The sequence below is a fragment of the Triturus cristatus genome, chromosome 4_1 (genome assembly GCF_964204655.1).
Source record: "Triturus cristatus chromosome 4_1, aTriCri1.1, whole genome shotgun sequence".
NCBI classification, from domain to species: Eukaryota; Metazoa; Chordata; class Amphibia; order Caudata; family Salamandridae; genus Triturus; species Triturus cristatus.
The window spans coordinates 718,059,723-718,081,146 of NC_140585.1; positions in this window are offsets into that span (position 1 = coordinate 718,059,723).

Consider the following 21,424-nt stretch of genomic DNA (forward strand, 5'->3'; position numbering starts at 1 on the left):
GCACCATACCCCCTGCCCCCCCACCGCATGTACGCACCGTACCCCCTGCCCCCCCACTGCATGTATGCACTGCACCCCCCCATGTACGCGCCGTCCCCCCCTATACGCGCAGTACCTCCGCATGCACGCACCGTACCCCAGGTCCACCCGTGTACGCACCGTATCCCCACCGCATGTACGTGCCGCACTCCAACACCGTACCCCAGCACCCAAACCCAGCATCGCGTATGTACGGATCGCACCTACGCGAAAAAGACTCATACAGAACCAGGACACTGTAAAACAGCACAAGGAGGGTCAATTCGACTCGCACAACACCACCAAACACATCCACACAACAAAATACATCTCAATGACTGACCTGGCACATCCAAACAGCCAAACAGATGCCCCAAATCACAACCACCTCTTATAACACACCCACCAAAATTCAAACACAGCCACACCCAAAAATGGACCAATAAAAAGGGCCCACACACACAACCCATGATCCTTTGCAACAGACCCACTGCTGCCAGACCCCACACACAACCAACTCCACAGTACTCATACCTTCACTACACCTTCACTCACACACCTTCACACAACCTCCACCACAAACATCCCCCTCTTCACATTCACACACACACACACTCACATACACACACACACACACCCACAACCATCCACACCCACACCTCCCACAGACAAGAATCCAAAGTCATCAGAGTCGAGCCACAGCTGTTTGGAACATTGGTCAGACAGACCAGCATATCTGCAAAATCTGCCATGTGGCAGAGGATTGTCGACAAGGTGAATGCTGTTGCGCCCGTCCGAAGGACCAGGCATGAATGCCAAGCCAGGTGGTACGATCTGCGCCGGGCGGTCAAGAGGAAAATGAATGAAGAATATGCCCAGACTAACATCACTGGAGGTGGGCCGCCCCGCAGACCCGTACACTACCATCCCTGGGAGGAGAAGGTGATGGCCCTGCTACCGCCGGTGGGAGTACACGGAGTCGAAGGAGTCGCAGAGCCTGATGAGTACACAAACAACTTACGTAACATGAGGGCAATGGGGTCCACACAACATATACACCAAATGCACGCAACTTCCCCCAAGCACTCACCGCACACAACCACACTCACAAACCACGCTCATGCCACTAACGTCTCCATGCACCCTTCACAAATCAAGGCAAGGCCATGTCCAAGGCTACAACAACCACAAACACAAGACTGGATGTCCGGGAGGGTGGGCCCCACACAACACATTGTGGAAATGAGACGCAGACAGCAATGCCCTCAGCCCATATGGCATATGTACATACCCATGCACAATGAACAGGGACTGGCAAACTACTGACAAGGTAGCTGACACTGGGCCCTGCTGTATGCAGCACAAGGTCCTCCTGGGACCACTGTACACTCAAACTCCAACTCCACAAGCACAGGTATCTAGCACAGGAACTCACACTCACTGTTATACCAGCATGCACCATGAGGGGACAGACACAACACCTGGGAGACCCAATGACAACTCACACTACACACGACAGCACGCCCGGTCACACCCCCCCCTAACACAAGCACACACCCCCAGGCCAGGCAACGGATTTACACACTCCCACAATGGACATGTGACACAACTACACCAATCCAGAGCCAAATAAGCATCAGAGCCACCAATCTACAGGTCATACACTCAGGAGAACATCCCAATATGTCCCCCGCAACATACCCATACCCAAGTGGACATTGAGAGGAATGCTAGGGACAACCAACTACCTGGAGGAACTGTGTCAACTTGAATATGTATGAAACATAGATGTGGCAGGAAACACCATTGACATTGTCTCTCTCTCACACACAGGGCAACGTCGTCGATCTCCCCCCAACACTGGGGGGGAAGAATCACTGTCCCAGGCTCCGCGTGAAGACGATCCCACCGGCAGTGACGACTCTCACCACTCCGTGGATGACCCCGACCAACCTGGCCCCTCTGGTGCCCAAGCACCTGCAGCACCTGTGTCAGGTACATCTGTGCCAACCACCACCCATTCCTGTCACATCCCAGGACACACCCAGGAGCCCTGCTCGCACTGCACAACAGAGCCTGTCTGACCAGGAGGGACAAGGTTCTCCGGGCACCCAGGAGGAGGCAGGCAACCCTGCAAATGCCATCCCTCAGGGGTCCCGTAGACTCAATGTGCCCACAAGGGCAGGCCAGGCTCAAGTGGGCAGGGGTGGTGGGAGTGGAGGCAGGCGGAGGCGCGAACCTGACCATCATGCCAGTCCTCAACAACACCAAGGACGGATGGAGGCAAGACTGGCTGAGCTCCTAGCGGTGCACAGGGACGTGAGCCAATCACTCCGTCAGATCGCCCAAAGCCTGGCAAACCCTCCCTGTACCACCAGACGTAGACCAGCACCAGACACAGGGAGGGACGAGGAGGAGGAGGATTCATCTGACGGAGCGTCCCTAACATCGTCAAGGCCTGTATCTGAGGGTCCCCGGAGGAAGGTGGGTCGTCCACGTAAAAGACCGTGAGAGTCAGCAGACCATCACCATCTCCCAGGTCACCTGGCCTGGCACCTGGCCCTCTGGCACAGCAGCAGCACCTCACCCAATGACATTCTCTGCCACATGGACTTGCCACATGGACTTGCTGGTCACAGTCTGACCAATGATGACCAACACTGTGGTCTGGACTCTGATGACTCCAACTGACAAGGATGCCATCTCCCCCTGTCAACTTTGGATTCTATTCCCCCGGTAGTGCACCTTAGCACATCTACCAAAAGACTCACCCCAACAAAAATAAAATCTTATTTTTCTGCACATGAGATGTTGCTGTCATTTGGCATTATTCAACGACATATGTGTGTGGAAATGTCTAACTATGCCTGAGTGTTGAACTAACTCCAGCCATCCATACCCTGAGATCAGAGTCTGGTACAGGACACACATGGGTCACAAGGTATGATACAATTTAGGCATGGAGCACAACATTCACCTGTGATGGCCTCTGGCTGCTGACGGGGTGCTTGCTAAACTTTGTGGAGAGACCTATTTTGGAGATGATCATCAAGGCGTAGGGGTCATGGCTCATGTGGAGGTACCCGGGAGGGAGTTCCAGGTATGTGTGGACAGGTGGGAGAACAATGTCCTGTATGCTGGAGTACGGTGGATGTGAAGAACGGTGGCCAGGGCAAGGTTGGATGCACGGAGATGGCCCAAAGGGATCTAGGATGACAGACGTTCAAGGTTGGTGTGGGGTCGGGTTTGTGGACTGGCTCCTGAGTGTGGGTGGAGAGTGTGGAGGTCATCCTGCAGCAGACAGTGATCCATTGCAGCTATCCATGCTGGACGGTGAGGTGGCTGGGGCGCAGGGTGTTGAAGCTGAGGTGTGCAGATGCCCCCTGGAAGTGGACCAGTTTCCTGGGAGTTTGGATGTACTTGCTCCGTAGAGGGCAGGGCAGTATTTGACACGGATGTTGCCATGGACCTGGGGGATGGTCTGTCTTTACTTGGAGTGGATCCATCTGTGGATCAAGTGCATAATGCAGAGGGCGTTGCAGCAAGAGGTACAGATGCTGTGGACTAGCATGGCATATGTGAGCCAGACAAACATGATGCACACCATCTTGTGTGTGTGGCCACTGGGTGCTTGTGCAGGGCCCGCAGCAGCAGGCGCCATCACCCTGCAATATGCCACATTTTGCACACAAAGACTAGGATGTCAGAAGGACAACTGCAACAGGCGCGGGTGTAAAGTAAGGAGTGTCCAGTGTCACATGGCACACCCAGCGACAATGCATGCACAATCACCAAAGAGCCATTACACTGGATCAGGAAACTGAAGGCCGACCTGCGCACAGGAGACACACCCTCAGCAGCTGTTGATGGCCCATTGTGTGCTCGACCTAGCAAAAAAACATACACGAGCATGTACTACATGCCCAATCGGGAGCCTAATCCAGGAGCAACTGCATGCATGTAGCTAAACGACAAATAGACTCCTATGCATTATCTACAACAAGTATGCCTGATATGCCGCATGCTAAGTGGCAAGACACCTGCAGTGACAGAGATGAGGCACCTTGGAGTGTGACGAACACCTTTATTACTCAGCCTCACACTAATGGAAATGCAACCATTGGAACAGACTCACAGGTCATTTGGCTGAACATGTGTGACCTACACTGGACACCCCCTTCAACACACAGATGTGGTAAATCCTACAGAGCTGGCACACAAGTGAAGGGGTTGAGCCTAACACCCCTTGCTGCACACGGAGAGTCTGCAATTCCCCATTGAGGCTGTCATGGGGATGTCCCACACCATGTCCACCATTAGCATCCCATATGTTCCTGAGGGACATTATACACACATAGATGCCTTCATCAGAATCCACAATCCATGACAGATGACTGTAAGGAAGGGTGACTATCAATTCATGTGAGCCATGCAACACGTCATGTGGCCCATGGTGAGTCAACATGTATGCATGGTAACACAACATGCACAGGAGCAGTCCCCACAAATCACAAACACGTAACACCCACAAAACGCCTTGCTGCACTCCTTACCCCAAATGAATGTTCAACATGGCTGTGCATGTAACTCTGATCCAGCACACATTGCAATACTCATGAGGAATAGCAGAACAGCAATGATGACATGAGCAGACGGCAGCCGCAGGATCCTGGGGAGGACAGACACACAACAAGTCAGCTAAGAGCTAGTAATCCACAGACATGTACATGTACTCTACAGGATTGATGCTGTCACCATGTTATTGATGATTTTTGTGTACCCGCAAAAATGTGTGAAGTGACATCATCACTTGAATGACACAGAACACACCTCCAAGTCACTCAGCACACAGTCAGCTCGACACACACATTGCAACACATGCCACACAAGGCTCTAAGCGTGCACACTCAGACACAGGGACTCACCATCATGAGAAGAAGTTGCGGATAAGCTGACTCTGGATGTCCTCATCCTCATCCTCATCCTCCTCATCCTCACTTGCCCCGTGCCCAAGCCCTTCATCCTCCATGGGTGGATGATCCTGCTCATCGGGATTCAGGATGAGTGGCACAGCCTTCTCCACTGCCATGTTGTGCAGCATGCAGCACACAAGGAAGATTTTGCAGACCTTCACCGGGGCATATGGGAGGGCACCGCCGGTCTTGTGGAGGCACCGGAATCTGCTCTTCAGGAGGCCAAACGTCCTCTCAATAACACGCCTCGTCTGCCCATGGGTGTCGTTGTACCGGTGTTCTGCGGCAGTTCTAGGGTTGCGGAGAGGCGTCATCAGCCATGGCATGTTGGGATAGCCAGAGTCCCCTACATGGAAACATCATGGGCAGAAGTAGGTCAGGAGAAGCAGTAAGATATTGAGATACCGCAAAACACTGGACTAACAGAGTATGCCCACCAACAAGACATGCACGTTCGTTGCGCAGCTGCAGCATCATTTCAGGCACCCTGCTACGACTCATGATGTAGGCATCGTGTGCTGATCCTGGAACACGGGCACAGACATGGGATATCAGCATGTTAGCAAGACATACCACAAGGGCATTGATGGAGTGGTAATGCTTGCGATTACAAAAGGCTACCTCCTGTGCCTGTGGTGGTACCAAAGCCACATGTGTCCCATCAATGGCCCCAATGACATGGGGCATCCCTCCCAGGGCATAGAACTCACCCTTGACACCTGTCAACTGCTCAGGAGTTGGAAAATGTATAAATTCATCCAGGTGTAACAACATGGCCTCTAACACATCATGCAGGACACGGCTGAACATGGTCTGGGACATGCCACCTACATCAGCTATGGTCAATTGAAACGTACCCGTGGCAAAGAAATGCAGGGCTGCCATCACCTTCATCTTGGGTGTCAGTGCAGTAGGATACCTGTGTAGCGGTTGGAGGTGTGGTGCCAGCCTTGCGGTCAAGTTGTCAATCAACGGTTGTGAGAAGCGGTAGCGGCGTATACAGTCACGTTCCCTCATGGCAGCCAAGTCTAGCATTGGTCGGGGGAGAGGCGGTGCCCTGCAGAAATTTGGAAGGAATAACGAAGATTGAGTACATCACTACACCAATGTCAATTAACAGAGCACATGTCCAACAGCTAATACACATATGCTACATACAGAGTCTGTTCTGTGCAATGCATCCAAGCCACGTATGGCAGCCAGGTGATACTCCTACCAAGAGTCAGCTACACACGTGGGTGCTCAAGGTCAACACGACATGCCATGATACTAGCTGTGGGCCAGTGTAAGTGAAAAGCCAGCCGCATTACAGGAGTGACAGACATCCACATATCAGCATTTGAAGGATGTCATCTCATACAGACAGCTGGCGGGAGTCTAGACGCATAGGTCAGATGTAATCTTGCAAAGGACAGACAACACACATTACCATGAAGGGATACATGTCAAAAACTGATGACACAGACATTGAGAGAATGCAGATATTGCCTCATGTCAGGGAGTCATCTTCGAACCATCATGACACATGTAACGTGTGAGTCCACATGTGGCATGGTGTGCTTATATGTGTGTCATGCACATATGCACACAGGCACATGTTGGATGCTGCAACAGCAGATGGATTTGACGGAACACCAACGGAAAGCACATGGGAACACATGACACACACTTGACATAGTCACATCGTGGCACGCTGGGAGTCACATGTCAGGTGTAATTATCAGTGTACCTGGCATCAGGGGACAGTTGCGGGGGTTGCTGACTGTGCCATACCAGTGATGCAGTGCTTGACACGTGTGTCCTACATGCACACATATGCAAAGTGTGAATGGGAAGTGTGCCACGTAGTGCCCCATCACACATGACATGTGTAAACAGCTCATCACACATCTATTGTGCCACAACATGAGGAGACATGTGCCACATCACTGCATGACACACCTAGACCCTGCACATGAAGGACTGCACTGACAATGACTTGATGTACAGCCTTGTGCGAGTCTGACGCATCCATTCCTTTTGTGTCCGCCTCCTATCACCAGTGTAAGCTGTGAAAGGCAGTACACACGCTCTGAGGGCGTGTGTAGGGCCCGTACTCACGCGTGTACGGGCCGTACATGCGTGAGTACTAGGGGTGGGCGGAATTTGCGAAAGCGACTTTCGCAAATTATCGCGAAAAAATGTTTAAAATCTCCGCAAACACGCGGAGGTATCGCGAAGATGCGGAAGTTTTTTTCCCGCCCGTTCGCGGTATTTTCTGCGTGTTCGCGGCTCGCCAACTTACCCATGCGGTTGCTTGCGGGCGCGGCCATATTGTTTTCACTCTTCTCGCGGTGCATGATCGCGAGAAGAAAGACGTGATCGCGCGACGCATGACGTTACTGCGGGCGCGAACTGTCGCGACACAGCGCAAATGGCTACCAACAATCCAACATCTTGTGGAGAACGCGACCGGATTGGGAAAACTTGTCGGCGAACGCGGGGATTCAGGTAAGGCGATCGTGCGCGCGCGAGAATGTATTATTTTACAGCGCGAGCAAGAACCAAACTACCGCTAAACTGCAGAATGTGGAAATTTTGACATTTTCGCGCTCTCCGCGGAAAATGTCAAATTATCGCAATTTCCGCGAGCGGAACGGAAATTTAGCCCAGGCCTAGTGAGTACTGCCCGTATCACTAGGACCTACGGTCCTCCCAACTATAGTGATACAGGCCGTACTCACGCGTGTACAGGCCGTACACGCGTGAGTACGGCCCGTATCACTGTAGTGATGGTGCCCTAGGGGTACGTGTGAAATGCGCCGTACCTGTGTGGGGAGTTAAGAATTACAATGGGGACACATGAGGGACAAGTATTTGGGCCTAAATGCATGCAGGTTGTCATGGATACCGAGTTTCACATTCAAAATTGAACATCATGTGGTCTGGAAAAATCAGTTGGCCACATTTAACAATGTTGCAATGTGGTTGTTGACTTGACATCATGCTGCAAAATCGAAAGATGCAAAGGCTGTCACTGGTGTCTGTTTAAAGTGATTGGAGGAAACGTAGGATGCAAATGAGTCTGACCAATCACTCTGTCCTCCTGTAAAAGAAATAGGCCAGCAAGGCAGATATAAGGCAGCCAGAACCCATGAGAGGGCACTTGCCTGCACAACATGTCAGTCGATACCACTGCTGCTGTTTTGTCTCCCTCTGGCACCATGTCAAGGACTGTGGAGAGGGCCCAGCCTTTCACCCAGGAGGAGAATGAGGCCCTGCTGGATGTGATCATCCCACAGTACCCCATGCTGTATGGTCGACCAGGGGAGCAGGTGAGTGCTGACTCCACTACCTTTGCCTGTGCACCTTTCTTGTGTCTGTCACTTCTGGCATTGTGGCCAGGTGTGACAGACATGCAATGTTGGTTGGAGTGGGTCCCAGGGAGGGGGGGCTTATGTCTCTCATGCAGGGCTTGATGTAGTTCATGTGTGCACTCCTCACTTGCATTGTGCTTACAGTGACATTCACTGCCTAGTGCATGGCACATTCCGCCAGCCTAATCCTCTTGGGCATTCTTGTTCTATTGTCCTGCGGTGATTCAGTGGTCACCCCGGTGTGACAGGTGACTGCACCCACAGATGTGTGTGAGAGTTGAGTGGAGCTGTGGTGAGAGTGGTGAGAGTGTCCAAATGATGTGTACGCCCCCTGGACATTGGTGTGTGAATGTTCCTTGTCATGTGGGTGAGTGTCCATGTGGAGTGTTGCACCACAGCTGCATGGAGGAGGCAACTGCTCAATCCATATGATGTGTGAAGTAAGCCGTGCTGTGTGTCTGACTTGCTGAGGTAGCCCCACACCTGTGACCCTCCCCTGGCAAGCGGCACATGTGCAGAGTGAGGTGTGCATCCGCAGTTGGCAATGGCAGGTGATTGATGTGTGCCTGTGTGTGTCTGTGTACTCTGCTGAGGTTTTGTCAGTGGCCTGGGGCATGTGACAGATTTTCAGTGCTGTCCATCATCCTTCTGTTGCTTGGGATGCACAGTGTCTGCCATGATCAGGGACTGTTTCGCACCCCTCATGTCACCTGTGCACTTACTATGCCATGTTGTGCATTGGTGCGCCCACAGTGTAAAAAGTCCCTATGACTAAGGTGCTATTACTTGCCAGCATACTATGCCCTGTTCAACAGATCAAGGATTTTCAAATGTGTGTCTCTGTGACATGGTGCAGGTGTAGTGATGTTGTCCCACTTTGTCATCCACACAGGTATCCACCTACCACAAGGGGAAGATCTGGAAGGATGCCGTCAAGGTCGTGCAATCGGTGGAGGGTCACAGGTGGCGCCTGCCACAAGTGAGGAAGAGATGGCAGGACATCCGGTGCTGGATCCGGAGGATCGTCCGGGTCATGTTGAAGGAGGAGGAGCCTCGCAAGCATGGCGGGTGCCGGCGCCTGACCCACCAGATGTGGCGTGTCCTGGCGGTGGTCTTCCCTGACCTGGATAGGCGGATACGGGAGTTACAGCAGCAGGAAGGGGGTAGGTACATGTATGTTTGTTGTGTGTCGCCAGCTTTTTGATCTGCTCAGTTGCCTGGATACACTGCCAGGCTATATATGTGCAGTGCATATCCAGTTTCCAAAAGTCAACCTGTGCTGTTCTTCCTCCCTTCCCCTCCTTGACATGTGTTACCTGGTCTGTGTGCCATCACTATTGCACATGGTCATCTAGGCTGCCAGTTTATCAAGGTGCACACTGCTTTCAGCATCATGTGTGGGGCTGGTCTGCCTGTGCCCTGTCCTGTTCGGTCATTTTGGGGTGCTTAATTGTTGGCATTGATGCTGAGTCTCAATATAGGAGTGTGAGGGTTCAAATGAACAGACTTGCAGCATGCATTACCAATGTTGTGGCATCAGACATGATGTGCATGAGTGGGACATATGCTTAGTGCCGGGACGGTTGCTCCTGCGACAGTCAGCTCATTCCAGGACCATGGAGCAGTGTGCACACTACATTCCCCTGACACAGCCTGCCCTCCTACTCATGTGTGTCATCCAACACTGTGCACATTCACTGTGGGTACATCATGGCTCTGTCTCTGTGGCATTGTTCCCTGGCCTAGGTAGTATTTTTCACATGTGTGATACATTTGTCCACTGGACAGGGATACACCAGTTTGCTTGTGCATACTCACACTGGGCAGTGCCTGTGTGGCTATTCACAACAATCTGTTGATGTTTGTTTCAGACCAATATGTTTTGGCAGCCCTACAAGGTGATGTTGTGTTAATGAAGCTATTTTTCAAGCACAGTTATTGTAACCCTGAATAAGAGGTGTCACTTCTTGATCGGTATCAGTCACATTGACTCAGGTATGGGTGGGTGTGTGCGGGAGGGGCGTACATGTTCAACCCTGATGTTTCATTGCCAGTTCTGACTTGTGTGTGATGAGTCGTAGTACAGACAGTCATCGTGCAGTGCCCCCGTGATGTTGGCCAGTGCTTAATGTTCGTGCGTCATTGCCAGTGTCAGTTTTTGACAATCATGTATCCTGGTTGTACATTTTTGGAACCTGTGTGTGGTTCAGATGCTACACAGTTGTGACTTTGTGTGCTGACATCTGTGGGTACATTCTGGCTTGCCATGAGGGGGAACCCACAGTACAGCCAGGCTTTTTTGCTACACAATTGCAGGCCCATTAGCTTATGCATTGTCCTGGGTGTGGACAAGTGTGTCACTCCAGATGACAGTCAGTAGGTCATATGTGTAGCCAACTGTGTGATCAGGTGACGGATAGCCATGTGACAAATGACATGATTCAAGTTGTTACACAGAGAAAATGTCCTTTGGCACTCACTACACCTGTCAACATGTCTCAATGTTTCATATGCGTGACCTTGTTGTTTTGTTGTGAAGGACAATGATGTGCCTGCATGCCAGATGTCTCCCAAGGAAGTGCACAAGACACCACCTTTACACTTCCAGGGACACGCTGGCACATTTTAAAGTAAGGCACAGTTTGAACAAAACTTGGTTGGAGTTCATACATATAAATCTTCCCACAGTGTGCTAGCAATTGGGTTCGTCCTTGGTTGTTGCTGATACCAACTTACGCGTGTCAAGTCATCCAGACCACCCTGGTGCCATGTATATGTACTTACTGATACGCCATTTCTGCCTAACAGTGGCTGATTTGCATGAGTCTGGCAGCTCAGACAATGACTGTGTACATGTAGTTTGGTGTGCACCTCCTTGTGTGACTTCTGCTATACAGACACATGTGTGTTGTGTTCACAGAGTGCCACTTTCACACATGCTAGACATGTCCATTATGTAAAGGGTTGTGAATCTCCAGGAGTCACAATGTATTGCTTTGGGGTGTCAAAAGTACTCACAGGTCTCTGAGTGTGGGGACACCTTCTGCATTGGCATGTGGTCTTTGGCCTTCGTTACAACAATACTGTTTGTTTCACAGTGAACAAGAGGTGGCATGCCTTCATAGTCTCGCTGTGCTCAACTGATCCCAGACACTAGCTTCTCATGATATTGTGATTTCAAGTTATTTTCTGTTGTGTCCTAATTTTATTTTTCTCCAAGTGGCATGGTGGGTCAACCAACTGGGGAGTGCAGGGCTTACATATGTGGGGAGTATCCTAGATGTTACTCATGATGCCTTTCCTGATATGCAGTGTTGCCTATTTTGTTTGGACTCATGTGTCAGATGTATACAGGTGACTGATTTTTTCCTGTCTCTTCACCTTGCCCACAGCATCATCTGATGACACCGAGGGAGACACCGGCACGGACGTCGAGGAGGGATCGAGCAGTGGTGCCACCACTGCTGAGGAGTCGGTGGAATCCAGTGGCACGGAGGGCGAGGGGAGTGAGGCGGAGGACCTGCCCAGTACCAACACAGACTACAAGGCAGACGGGTCCGAGGCTGAGCTCCCAGAGGGGGCAGAGGCTGCTCCCACAGCTGAAAGCAGCAGTACATCTCTCGCCGCCCCCTCCCTTCCCATCACCGCCCTCCCACTTGCTCGGGTCCCTTCTGTCCGTGCTAGGCGCCCACATGTCTCCTTCATGCCAGGCACCGCACCCCCTACCCCTGTCCCCCCTACTGCCCTCGCTGCCGAGGCTGTGGACATTCAGTGGCAGTTGCAAGTTGGGCAGACATCGATCCTGACTGTCCTCCATGGCCACACCAGACTGCTGACACAGATGGTGTCGTACATGGAGGGCATGTCATCAGCGATGTCTGACCAACGGAGGTTGCTGAGGTCCATGGACTCAACACTGACGGCAGTAGCAAATCACCTGCAGCGCTGCGTCCCCCCCCTCTACCCCTGCCCCATCCACAAGTCCCACAACCATGCCTGTCAAAGGCACACCCAGACATCCACACACACGCACCCCACCAGACAGTAGCAGCACACCACCACATAAGGGCAAGCGCACAACTCCTGACACGCACACTCAGGGGGAAGCAGGCACACCCACTGGGTCTGGGGCACACAGGCAGGCACACAGCCACAGTCCTCGTCCACATGACTCACTCCCCAGTCCCTCCGATGTCACTCCCCTTGGCTCCCCTGCCCCAGATTCGGAGAAGGAGGCCCACTTTGCTGGGCTGGGCCTCAGCCCCACTAGTTCACCTGGGCGGAAACGGTCAAGGCACTCCACGGGTAGGGGAGTTAAGTCCCCCAGCACGTCCACCACCTCCCCCAGTAGCGCTGCAACCCATCCCTCTGACCCCCCCCTCCTTGGGGCCTGTTTCTCCGGGTGCAGGGGAGACGCTTGAAGAACTGGCAGAAGTGTGCAGCGCCGAGCTCGCCTCCACCTTTGGCGCTGCCCCACCCCCTGTGGTGGAGTCGTCCGTCCCTGCACCCACCACACCTACCCTTCCCCCTCCTGTCCCTGCGGTGCCTGGTCCTTCCCCACATGATGCCTCCCCCAGTCGACGACACAGTCTTGTGATGTGCAGGCAAGCTAGGGGAGACGCATGGCCATGTGGCCCCCCCCCAAGGACTGATGTAATGGACTGGCCATTGGCCTTTGTGAATAGTCTCGTTTACACATTCTTATTTTGCTGCTGAATTAAGCCTCTTCTTTTTTGTTTGTAAAGTCTTGCATTTCAGGTATTGATGTTGATTCTGATGCTACAGGAGTTGGGGTTGTGGGCGTGTGTTATGTTTCAGGGACATGTTGTACTCTGCTGCTCATGGGGTGGAACCTGGTATCTGCGTGCCATCACAAGGTCTCTGCAAAGATTCTTTGTCGTGTCTGCTCTTTGTGTTTGGAGACATTGTCCCAAGGAGTGTTCTTTCCTCTGTGTCACCTGACATCTCCCCTGCAGAGAGATGCACAATTGTTGTGTTGCCCTGTGTCTACATATCCTTGGCTGGTGATGGATCCCTTCAACTCTGGCCATGCCTGCTCAGCAATGTGTCCGGCTGCATAGTCTGTGCCATCCTTGGTACTCACTGTACTTGTGTATAGAGTGTTTTGCCATGCCTTCATGGAGACATTTTCCCTTTTCCGCACAATGCATGTGTGTAATCCCAGCCTAGTACACATATGGTACTTGTCCTGCTGGGTATTTGAACACCTGACTCACAATAGTGGCCTTTGTATCTGTGGGAACTCCACCCGATTCCTTCTGTGACAGACTACATCTTGGTGGCTAGGCCAGCACCTGAACATTCCTATCAGTCCTGGGATGTGCGTGTCAGTGTGTGTTCTCTTTGGCTCTCTTAGTTTATTAGGCAGTGGCATGACTATACAGTCTAGTGGCATGATCTCAGTGTGTGTATTGTACTGCATCTGCCAGGGGTGGTTATGCATGTGTTATATGTCCTCACACCCACATGTTGTGTGTCATGCAGTGGGGGAATGACATCCATCCTCCTGGGAGTGGGACACTGCTGTCAGTGATGTGTTGCTATGGCACTATCATCATTGTCCTAAGTTATGGATACGTACATTGACCCATGGAGCTGTGGTCATCTGATAATGATGTACACCCCCCCATATCTCTGTCCACTGCTGGGTGTCCTCTGCACCCACCCCCATGGCTCTGTCCACTGCTGGGAGTCCTCTGCACCCACCCCTCATATGTCTGGGCACTGCTGGGAGTGATAGGCACCCACCCCTCATATGTCTGGGCACAGCTGGGAGTGATAGGCACCCACCCCTCATATGTCTGTGCACTGCTGGGAGTCCTCTGCACCCAACCCTCATATGTCTGGGCACTGCTGGGAGTCATAGGCACCCACCCCTCATATGTCTGGGCACTGCTGGGAGTCCTCTGCACCCACCCCTCATATGTCTGGGCACTGCTGGGGGTCCTCTGCACCCACCCCTCAAATGTCTGGGCACTGCTGGGAGTGATAGGCACACACCCCTCATATGTCTGGTCAGTGCTGGGAGTGATAGGCACCCACCCCTCATATGTCTGGGCACTGCTGGGAGTGATAGGCACCCACCCCTCATATGTCTGGGCACTGCTGGGAGTGAGAGGCACCCACCCCTCATATGTCTGGGCACTGCTGGGAGTCCTCTGCACCCAACCCTCATATGTCTGGGCACTGCTGGGAGTCATAAGCACCCACCTCTCACATGTCTGGGCACTGCTGGGAGTGAGTGATGGGCACCCACCCCTCATATGTCTGGGCACTGCTGGGAGTGATAGGCACCCACCCCTCATATGTCTGGGCACTGCTGGGAGTGATAGGCACCCACCCCTCATATGTCTGGGCACTGCTGGGAGTGATAGGCACCCACCCCTCATATGTCTGAGCACTGCTGGAAGTCCTCTGCACCCACCCACCCACTTGTGCCCTTGCTGTGGTACACTGCTGTCCTGCGCATACACCACCCCCAATTTACAGCTGATGTGCTGCACCAAGCCGTACACCTGCATCCGTGGCGTGTGTACGCCTTGTGTCCATCATGTAATGGGGCTGTAGGGGTACGCGTGTACGGACCGTACCCACGCCCCCAGAGCGTGGGTACGGCCCGTACCACCATAGTAGTGGTGATGTAGGGGTACGCGTGTACGGACCGTACCAATGCTCTGGGGGTGTGGGTACGGTCCATACACGCGTACCCCTACATCACCACTACTATGGTGGTACGGGCCGTACCCACGCCCCCAGAGCGGGGGTACGGTCCGTACCACCATAGGAGTGGTGATGTAGGGGTATGCGTGTACAGACCGTACCTGTGGGAACTCCACCCGATTCCTTCTGTGACAGACTACATCTTGGTGGCTAGGCCAGCACCTGAACATTCCCATCAGTCCTGGGATGTGCATGTCAGTGTGTGTTCTCTTTGGCTCTCTTAGTTTATTAGGCAGTGGCATGACTATACAGTCTAGTGGCATGATCTCAGTGTGTGTATTGTACTGCATCTGCCAGGGGTGGTTATGCATGTGTTATATGTCCTCACACCCACATGTTGTGTGTCATGCAGTGGGGGAATGACATCCATCCTCCTGGGAGTGGGACACTGCTGTCAGTGATGTGTTGCTATGGCACTATCATCATTGTCCTAAGTTATGGATACGTACATTGACCCATGGAGCTGTGGTCATCTGATAATGATGTACACCCCCCATATCTCTGTCCACTGCTGGGAGTCCTCTGCACCCACCCCCATGGCTCTGTCCACTGCTGGGAGTCCTCTGCACCCACCCCTCATATGTCTGGGCACTGCTGGGAGTGATAGGCACCCACCCCTCATATGTCTGGGCACAGCTGGGAGTGATAGGCACCCACCCCTCATATGTCTGTGCACTGCTGGGAGTCCTCTGCACCCAACCCTCATATGTCTGGGCACTGCTGGGAGTCATAGGCACCCACCCCTCATATGTATGGGCACTGCTGGGAGTGATAGGCACCCACCCCTCATATGTCTGGGCACTGCTGGGAGTCCTCTGCACCCACCCCTCATATGTCTGGGCACTGCTGGGGGTCCTCTGCACCCACCCCTCAAATGTCTGGGCACTGCTGGGAGTGATAGGCACACACCCCTCATATATCTGGTCAGTGCTGGGAGTGTTAGGCACCCACCCCTCATATGTCTGGGCACTGCTGGGAGTGATAGGCACCCACCCCTCATATGTCTGGGCACTGCTGGGAGTGATAGGCACCCACCCCTCATATGTCTGGGCACTGCTGGGAGTGATAGGCACCCACCCCTCATATGTCTGGGCACTGCTGGGAGTGATAGGCACCCACCCCTCATATGTCTGAGCACTGCTGGAAGTCCTCTGCACCCACCCACCCACTTGTGCCCTTGCTGTGGTACACTGCTGTCCTGCGCATACACCACCCCCAATTTACAGCTGATGTGCTGCACCAAGCCGTACACCTGCATCCGTGGCGTGTGTACGCCTTGTGTCCATCATGTAATGGGGCTGTAGGGGTACGCGTGTACGGACCGTACCCACGCCCCCAGAGCGTGGGTACGGCCCGTACCACCATAGTAGTGGTGATGTAGGGGTACGCGTGTACGGACCGTACCAACGCTCTGGGGGTGTGGGTACGGTCCGTACACGCGTACCCCTACATCACCACTACTATGGTGGTACGGGCCGTACACACGCCCCCAGAGCGTGGGTACGGTCCGTACCACCATATTAGTGGTGATGTAGGGGTATGCGTGTACGGACCGTACCAACACTCTGGGGGCGCGGGTACGGTCCGTACACGCGTACCCCTACATCACCACTACTATGGTGGTACGGGCCGTACCCACGCCCCCAGAGCATGGGTGCGGTCCGTACCACCATAGTAGTGGTGATGTAGGGGTATGCGTGTACGGACCGTACCAACGCTCTGGGGGTGTGGGTACGGTCCTTACCACCATTGTAGTGGTGATGTAGGGGTACGCGTGTACGGACCGTACCAACGCTCTGGGGGCGTGGGTACGGTCCGTACACGCGTACCCCTACATCACCACTACTATGGTGGTACGGACCGTACCCAGGCTCTGGGGGCGTGGGTATGGTCCATACACGCGTACCCTTACATCACCACTACTATGGTGGTACGGACCGTACCCACGCTGTTGGGGCGTGGGTACGGCCCGTACCACCATTGTAGTGGTGATGTAGGGGTACGCGTGTACGGACCGTACCCACGCTCCGGGGGCGTGGGTACGTCCCGTAACACCATTATGGTGGTGACGGGTACGCGTCCACGTCCACTTCTGTTGTGGCGGGACATGGGATTGTTGGACACGCCCCCCGAAGTGACCAGACCATGGAGGTAATTATTGTGCAGGTTGTATTTGTATTTTGTGGGGTGTGGGTTATGTTTCCTGCCCCTTGCACCCCACCCACCCCCCCTTTGCCCCTGGGGGTTGTTCTGACCTTCTGCGGCGTCTGGGTCGGTTTCTGAAGACGAGGTCGTAGGTTATGAGGGCCGGGATGACGCGTAGGTTGGGGTCCTTCGCTGTCCGTCGCGTACCGGTGCTCCTTGTTCGCGTCGTCCTCAATTTCCCGGCAGTTTTTGGCTCCCGTAAAAAATCCTACGTGCGGAGTGACGTCGGCACGAATCGTACTTGCTGGTCCGTGAAACGCTGCCTGACTCCGTCCGGACGTCGCGTCTGCGCCGTCCAGACTCAGATTTGTGTGTATTTTTTTGCCGGTTGGTGTTTTTTACGACTCGTACGGAAATGGTGTTTCTGTACGAATCGTACTTGCGAGTTTGTGAGGTGTTTTTCCCGGGTACGAGTCGGACGTAGAAAACGCTCCGTACGGCCATTTGTACCCGGGTTTTACCGGATCGGAATCGGCACCTTAATGTTTCTGAATTTGTTAGTGAGGTATTGATCACACCATGAACAGCCCACTGTGGATGGCCAATTGAAATCATATGGCATGTGTTAGAAATGGGATTTCTGGTTGGCTAGGGCTTGCGCCAAAGCCAGACAGAAACCACCACTCTAGTCAGGGCAAGGAAGTTACACGCCAAAGATAACCCCTGCTCACCCCCTTGGTAGCTTGGCACGAGCAGTCAGGCTTATCTCTGAGGCGATGTGTAAAGCGTTTGCGCGCGCACCCAGCAACAACACCCAAGGCCCACCACAAAGGAAACTCCACACAAGGTATTCTATAAAAATAGCCTTTGTATTATACACAACACATTAGATAAAAACACACACTCTACAATGTGCCAACAGGCACGGGCAGAATTTACAAGGGATTATATGTACAGGGGACAGGGCCACATGGACCGCTGTCCGGAATTAGCACTCTTAGAACATAGCACTTGGAACATAGGAAATAAAATTACTGTTGCACAAAATTACACCTAGCACACAACCAGTCACTACTGGTATCAGGTAAGTACCACCTACGCAACCCTAACCACCTTAGGAAAATATTGCGCAGGGAATCAGGACCTCACTGGCACCACCTGTACTAGGGAGAAAACAACCACCTAAGTATCACAATACCTGTAGGGGTCTAAGCACATAAACACATGATGCATAACATTCAGAGGTGTAAAGCAAAGCACATGACGCATAACCACATTCAGAGGTGCAGGAAAGGTACAATGGCGCAAAAACTCACATTAGCCACTATCTGTGGCAGTCCCTGGGTGCTCTGGCCTAGTAGGGGCAAGGACGCCCTGCGTCCAGAAAAGTCAGGGCGCGCCGGCGCAGGCTGCGCAAGCCAGAACACCGAGGCCACAACCTAAACGTTGCAGTTGCCCACTAAGTGCTGGGCAACTGGAGAGATGCTGTGGCACCACTGTGCCTGGTTAAACACAAATCTGCAACCCTTACGTGGAGCCTCTCCTGGGCTCTAAAATGAATAATGTGCCTTTCGTGGGAGCCTTCTAGGCTCTAGAACAAATATGGCCCCGGGGAGTCCCTCTGGACTCTCTACAAATTATGCCCTCGTTGGAGCGCACGAGCGCTCTAAAACAAATCTGCCCCCAACGATGGAGCGGCCCTCTGGCAGGCGGGGCCGCTCAAGCACTGGCAGGGGTAGGCAGGGGCCCCCTCTCTGGGGCCCTCGTAACTCAAATCACCCCCCGTCGTTGGAGAAATGCCCCTTGAGCCTCGCAGGCTCTAAACAACAATGGGCCCCGCTTTGGAGCGACCTCGCGCTCCCAACAACGCTCTGCCCGTGTTGGAGCCTCTCGGGAGCTCACGGACACTGCCCCCGATGTCAGAGCCTCAACCGGGCTCTGGCTCAATCACTGCCCATGGGGGACCGAGGAGAGACCGGCGGGAACGCCCCCACTCACCGGCTCTCCGCGGCGTCGTCCCTTCTCTTCCCGGGGCCGGAGATCTTCAGCAACACGACGGCAGCTCGTCCCAGTGCGGGGTGGGCTCCCGCCTGGGTAGGACGCTTCTCCTCCGGGCAAGGGCACCGGGCGCAGGGTAGGCTCCTGCCTGCTCCGGGGCCCCCAAAACCAGCCGCGATGCTTCGGTAGGAGGCGGGGTAGGCTCCCGCCCTCCTACTTCCAGTTCCGGTTGTCCCGGAGTCCCGCCCCCGGCCTGCCTGACTCTCGGGATCGCCCGGACCAGGCTGCAGCGGTGAGTTTTAGATCGCGGCAACAGTTTCACGTCGCGGGGTGGGCACCCGCGACGTAGGGGAAATAAACGGGGTGGGCACCCGCAACGTAAATGATCAAATAAGCGGGGTGGGCACCCGCCAACGAGTGGCAATGTCCCTGGCAGGGTGGGCACCTGCCAGGAGGCTTTAAAATCCGCAAAGACGGGTCAAACGCCGGGTGGGCACCGGCTTCCCCAAATAAAGTGCTCCTAGCGCTACGGCCAAAGGAAAAGCGCTCTGGAAGCGCTGGGGGTACCATAAAAAGCGCTCCTAGCGCTATTTGCAAGATAAAAGCGCTCCCAGGCGCTTAGGGGTGCCAGTAGCCACAAAAGTCCAGCAAAGTCCTTCCCTGCATGCAGCAGGGCAGGGGTGGGGGCAAGGCTAGGCCCAGAGCCAGCTCACTGGGCCTCCAGGCAGGGAGGTAGTCCAAGTGGCGGTCCTCTGGTCCAGCAGCAGCAGACCCCCTCAGGTAAGATCCTGGCAGAGAACAGTTTCTGTGGGGACACAGCCCCATTTTTATACATGCAAACCCTTTGTTCTGGGGTCAGGGTGAGGGGGAAAACCAGTCGCAGCTGGTTGGGGAGCACCCTTGATGTGCTCAGCCCCTCACTCTATTCACTGGAAGGGCTAGGGTCGTCAGTCGCACCACAGGGGGCGGGGCCAGCATTGTGTTTGGAAAACCCTGTCCTATTCAGGACCCAGGTGGACTCCTCCCACCCATCTAGCTGCTGATCTCCCCATTCACCACTGGGTGACTCATCCTGACACTGGGGAATCCCTAGCCCGTCACATGACACGACCAGCCAATCACGCGACAGACACACTGCACACAGAAGTGCCCACTTCTAGAAGTGGCACTTCCACACTAGGTACATGCACGCCGCACACATCATCGCGCAGCATTCACTCCCCCGAGTCCGCACATACCAAACTCGGGCCTGCACACCCCACGCATCAGGAACTACTAGGGACACATACATTCCCCATGCATTCCTATGGGAGGGCAGGCCTATCTCACCACATGCACTCAGAGCACGCACGCACTTTACCCTGTGACACAGGGAAAGTGCGCAGAGACCAAACAATCACCATACCAAGTCACCAATAAAAAGCCAAAAAGTCCAGGGGTGAACCTGCCAGAAGGGCCAAGTCCAACAGCATGACAAGAACGGATGCTTTTTGGGTGTAAACTAAAACCTTTGGAAGTGTAATTGCCCCTTGGTGGAGGAGTTGTGGCTGGCTGTCATTATCAATTTTCCTGCCTGGCATGCTGTCAGACTAAACTCTGATTTCCCTTTAATGCCAAACCCATGTGAACTGAACTTTCCTGAACTGACTCGAACCTGCACTTACCAACTGGTAAAGTGTATAAGTGGTAACCTTTCGGCTGAAGAGTTTATTGACTCTTTCCTGTTGCACATTAAACTTCGACTCTGCATTATTTGGTTTGTATGATCTAAACACTGAATATCAATTTTTCCCATGTTTTTCTCTCATTTCCTTCCTAAGCAACCAGCACATCTTTTCTTTGTTTGCACCTGTATGCCATTGTGTGGCTTATTCACAAATGGACTGTTCTTAAAACTGATTACGAAATGTGATTTTATGTTTCCTGACCATTCAAATTGAGGATTTAGATAAATGATTTACATGAACAAACATTTTGTATTTGAGTCATTCTTGGAGTGAGCTTCATGGTTTATGAATTATAATTTTTGGTGACAAATGTGAATTGGTAATGGAAATGAGCATGTTTTTTGGCATTTCCTAATCCAGGTTCTCATAAGGAATTGCCTCACGTTCTCTGAATATCCAAGTCCCTGGAGGACCAGTGATTGAAGTAGGTTATGTTATGGGTCCAGTGAGGGAAAAAACGATCTAA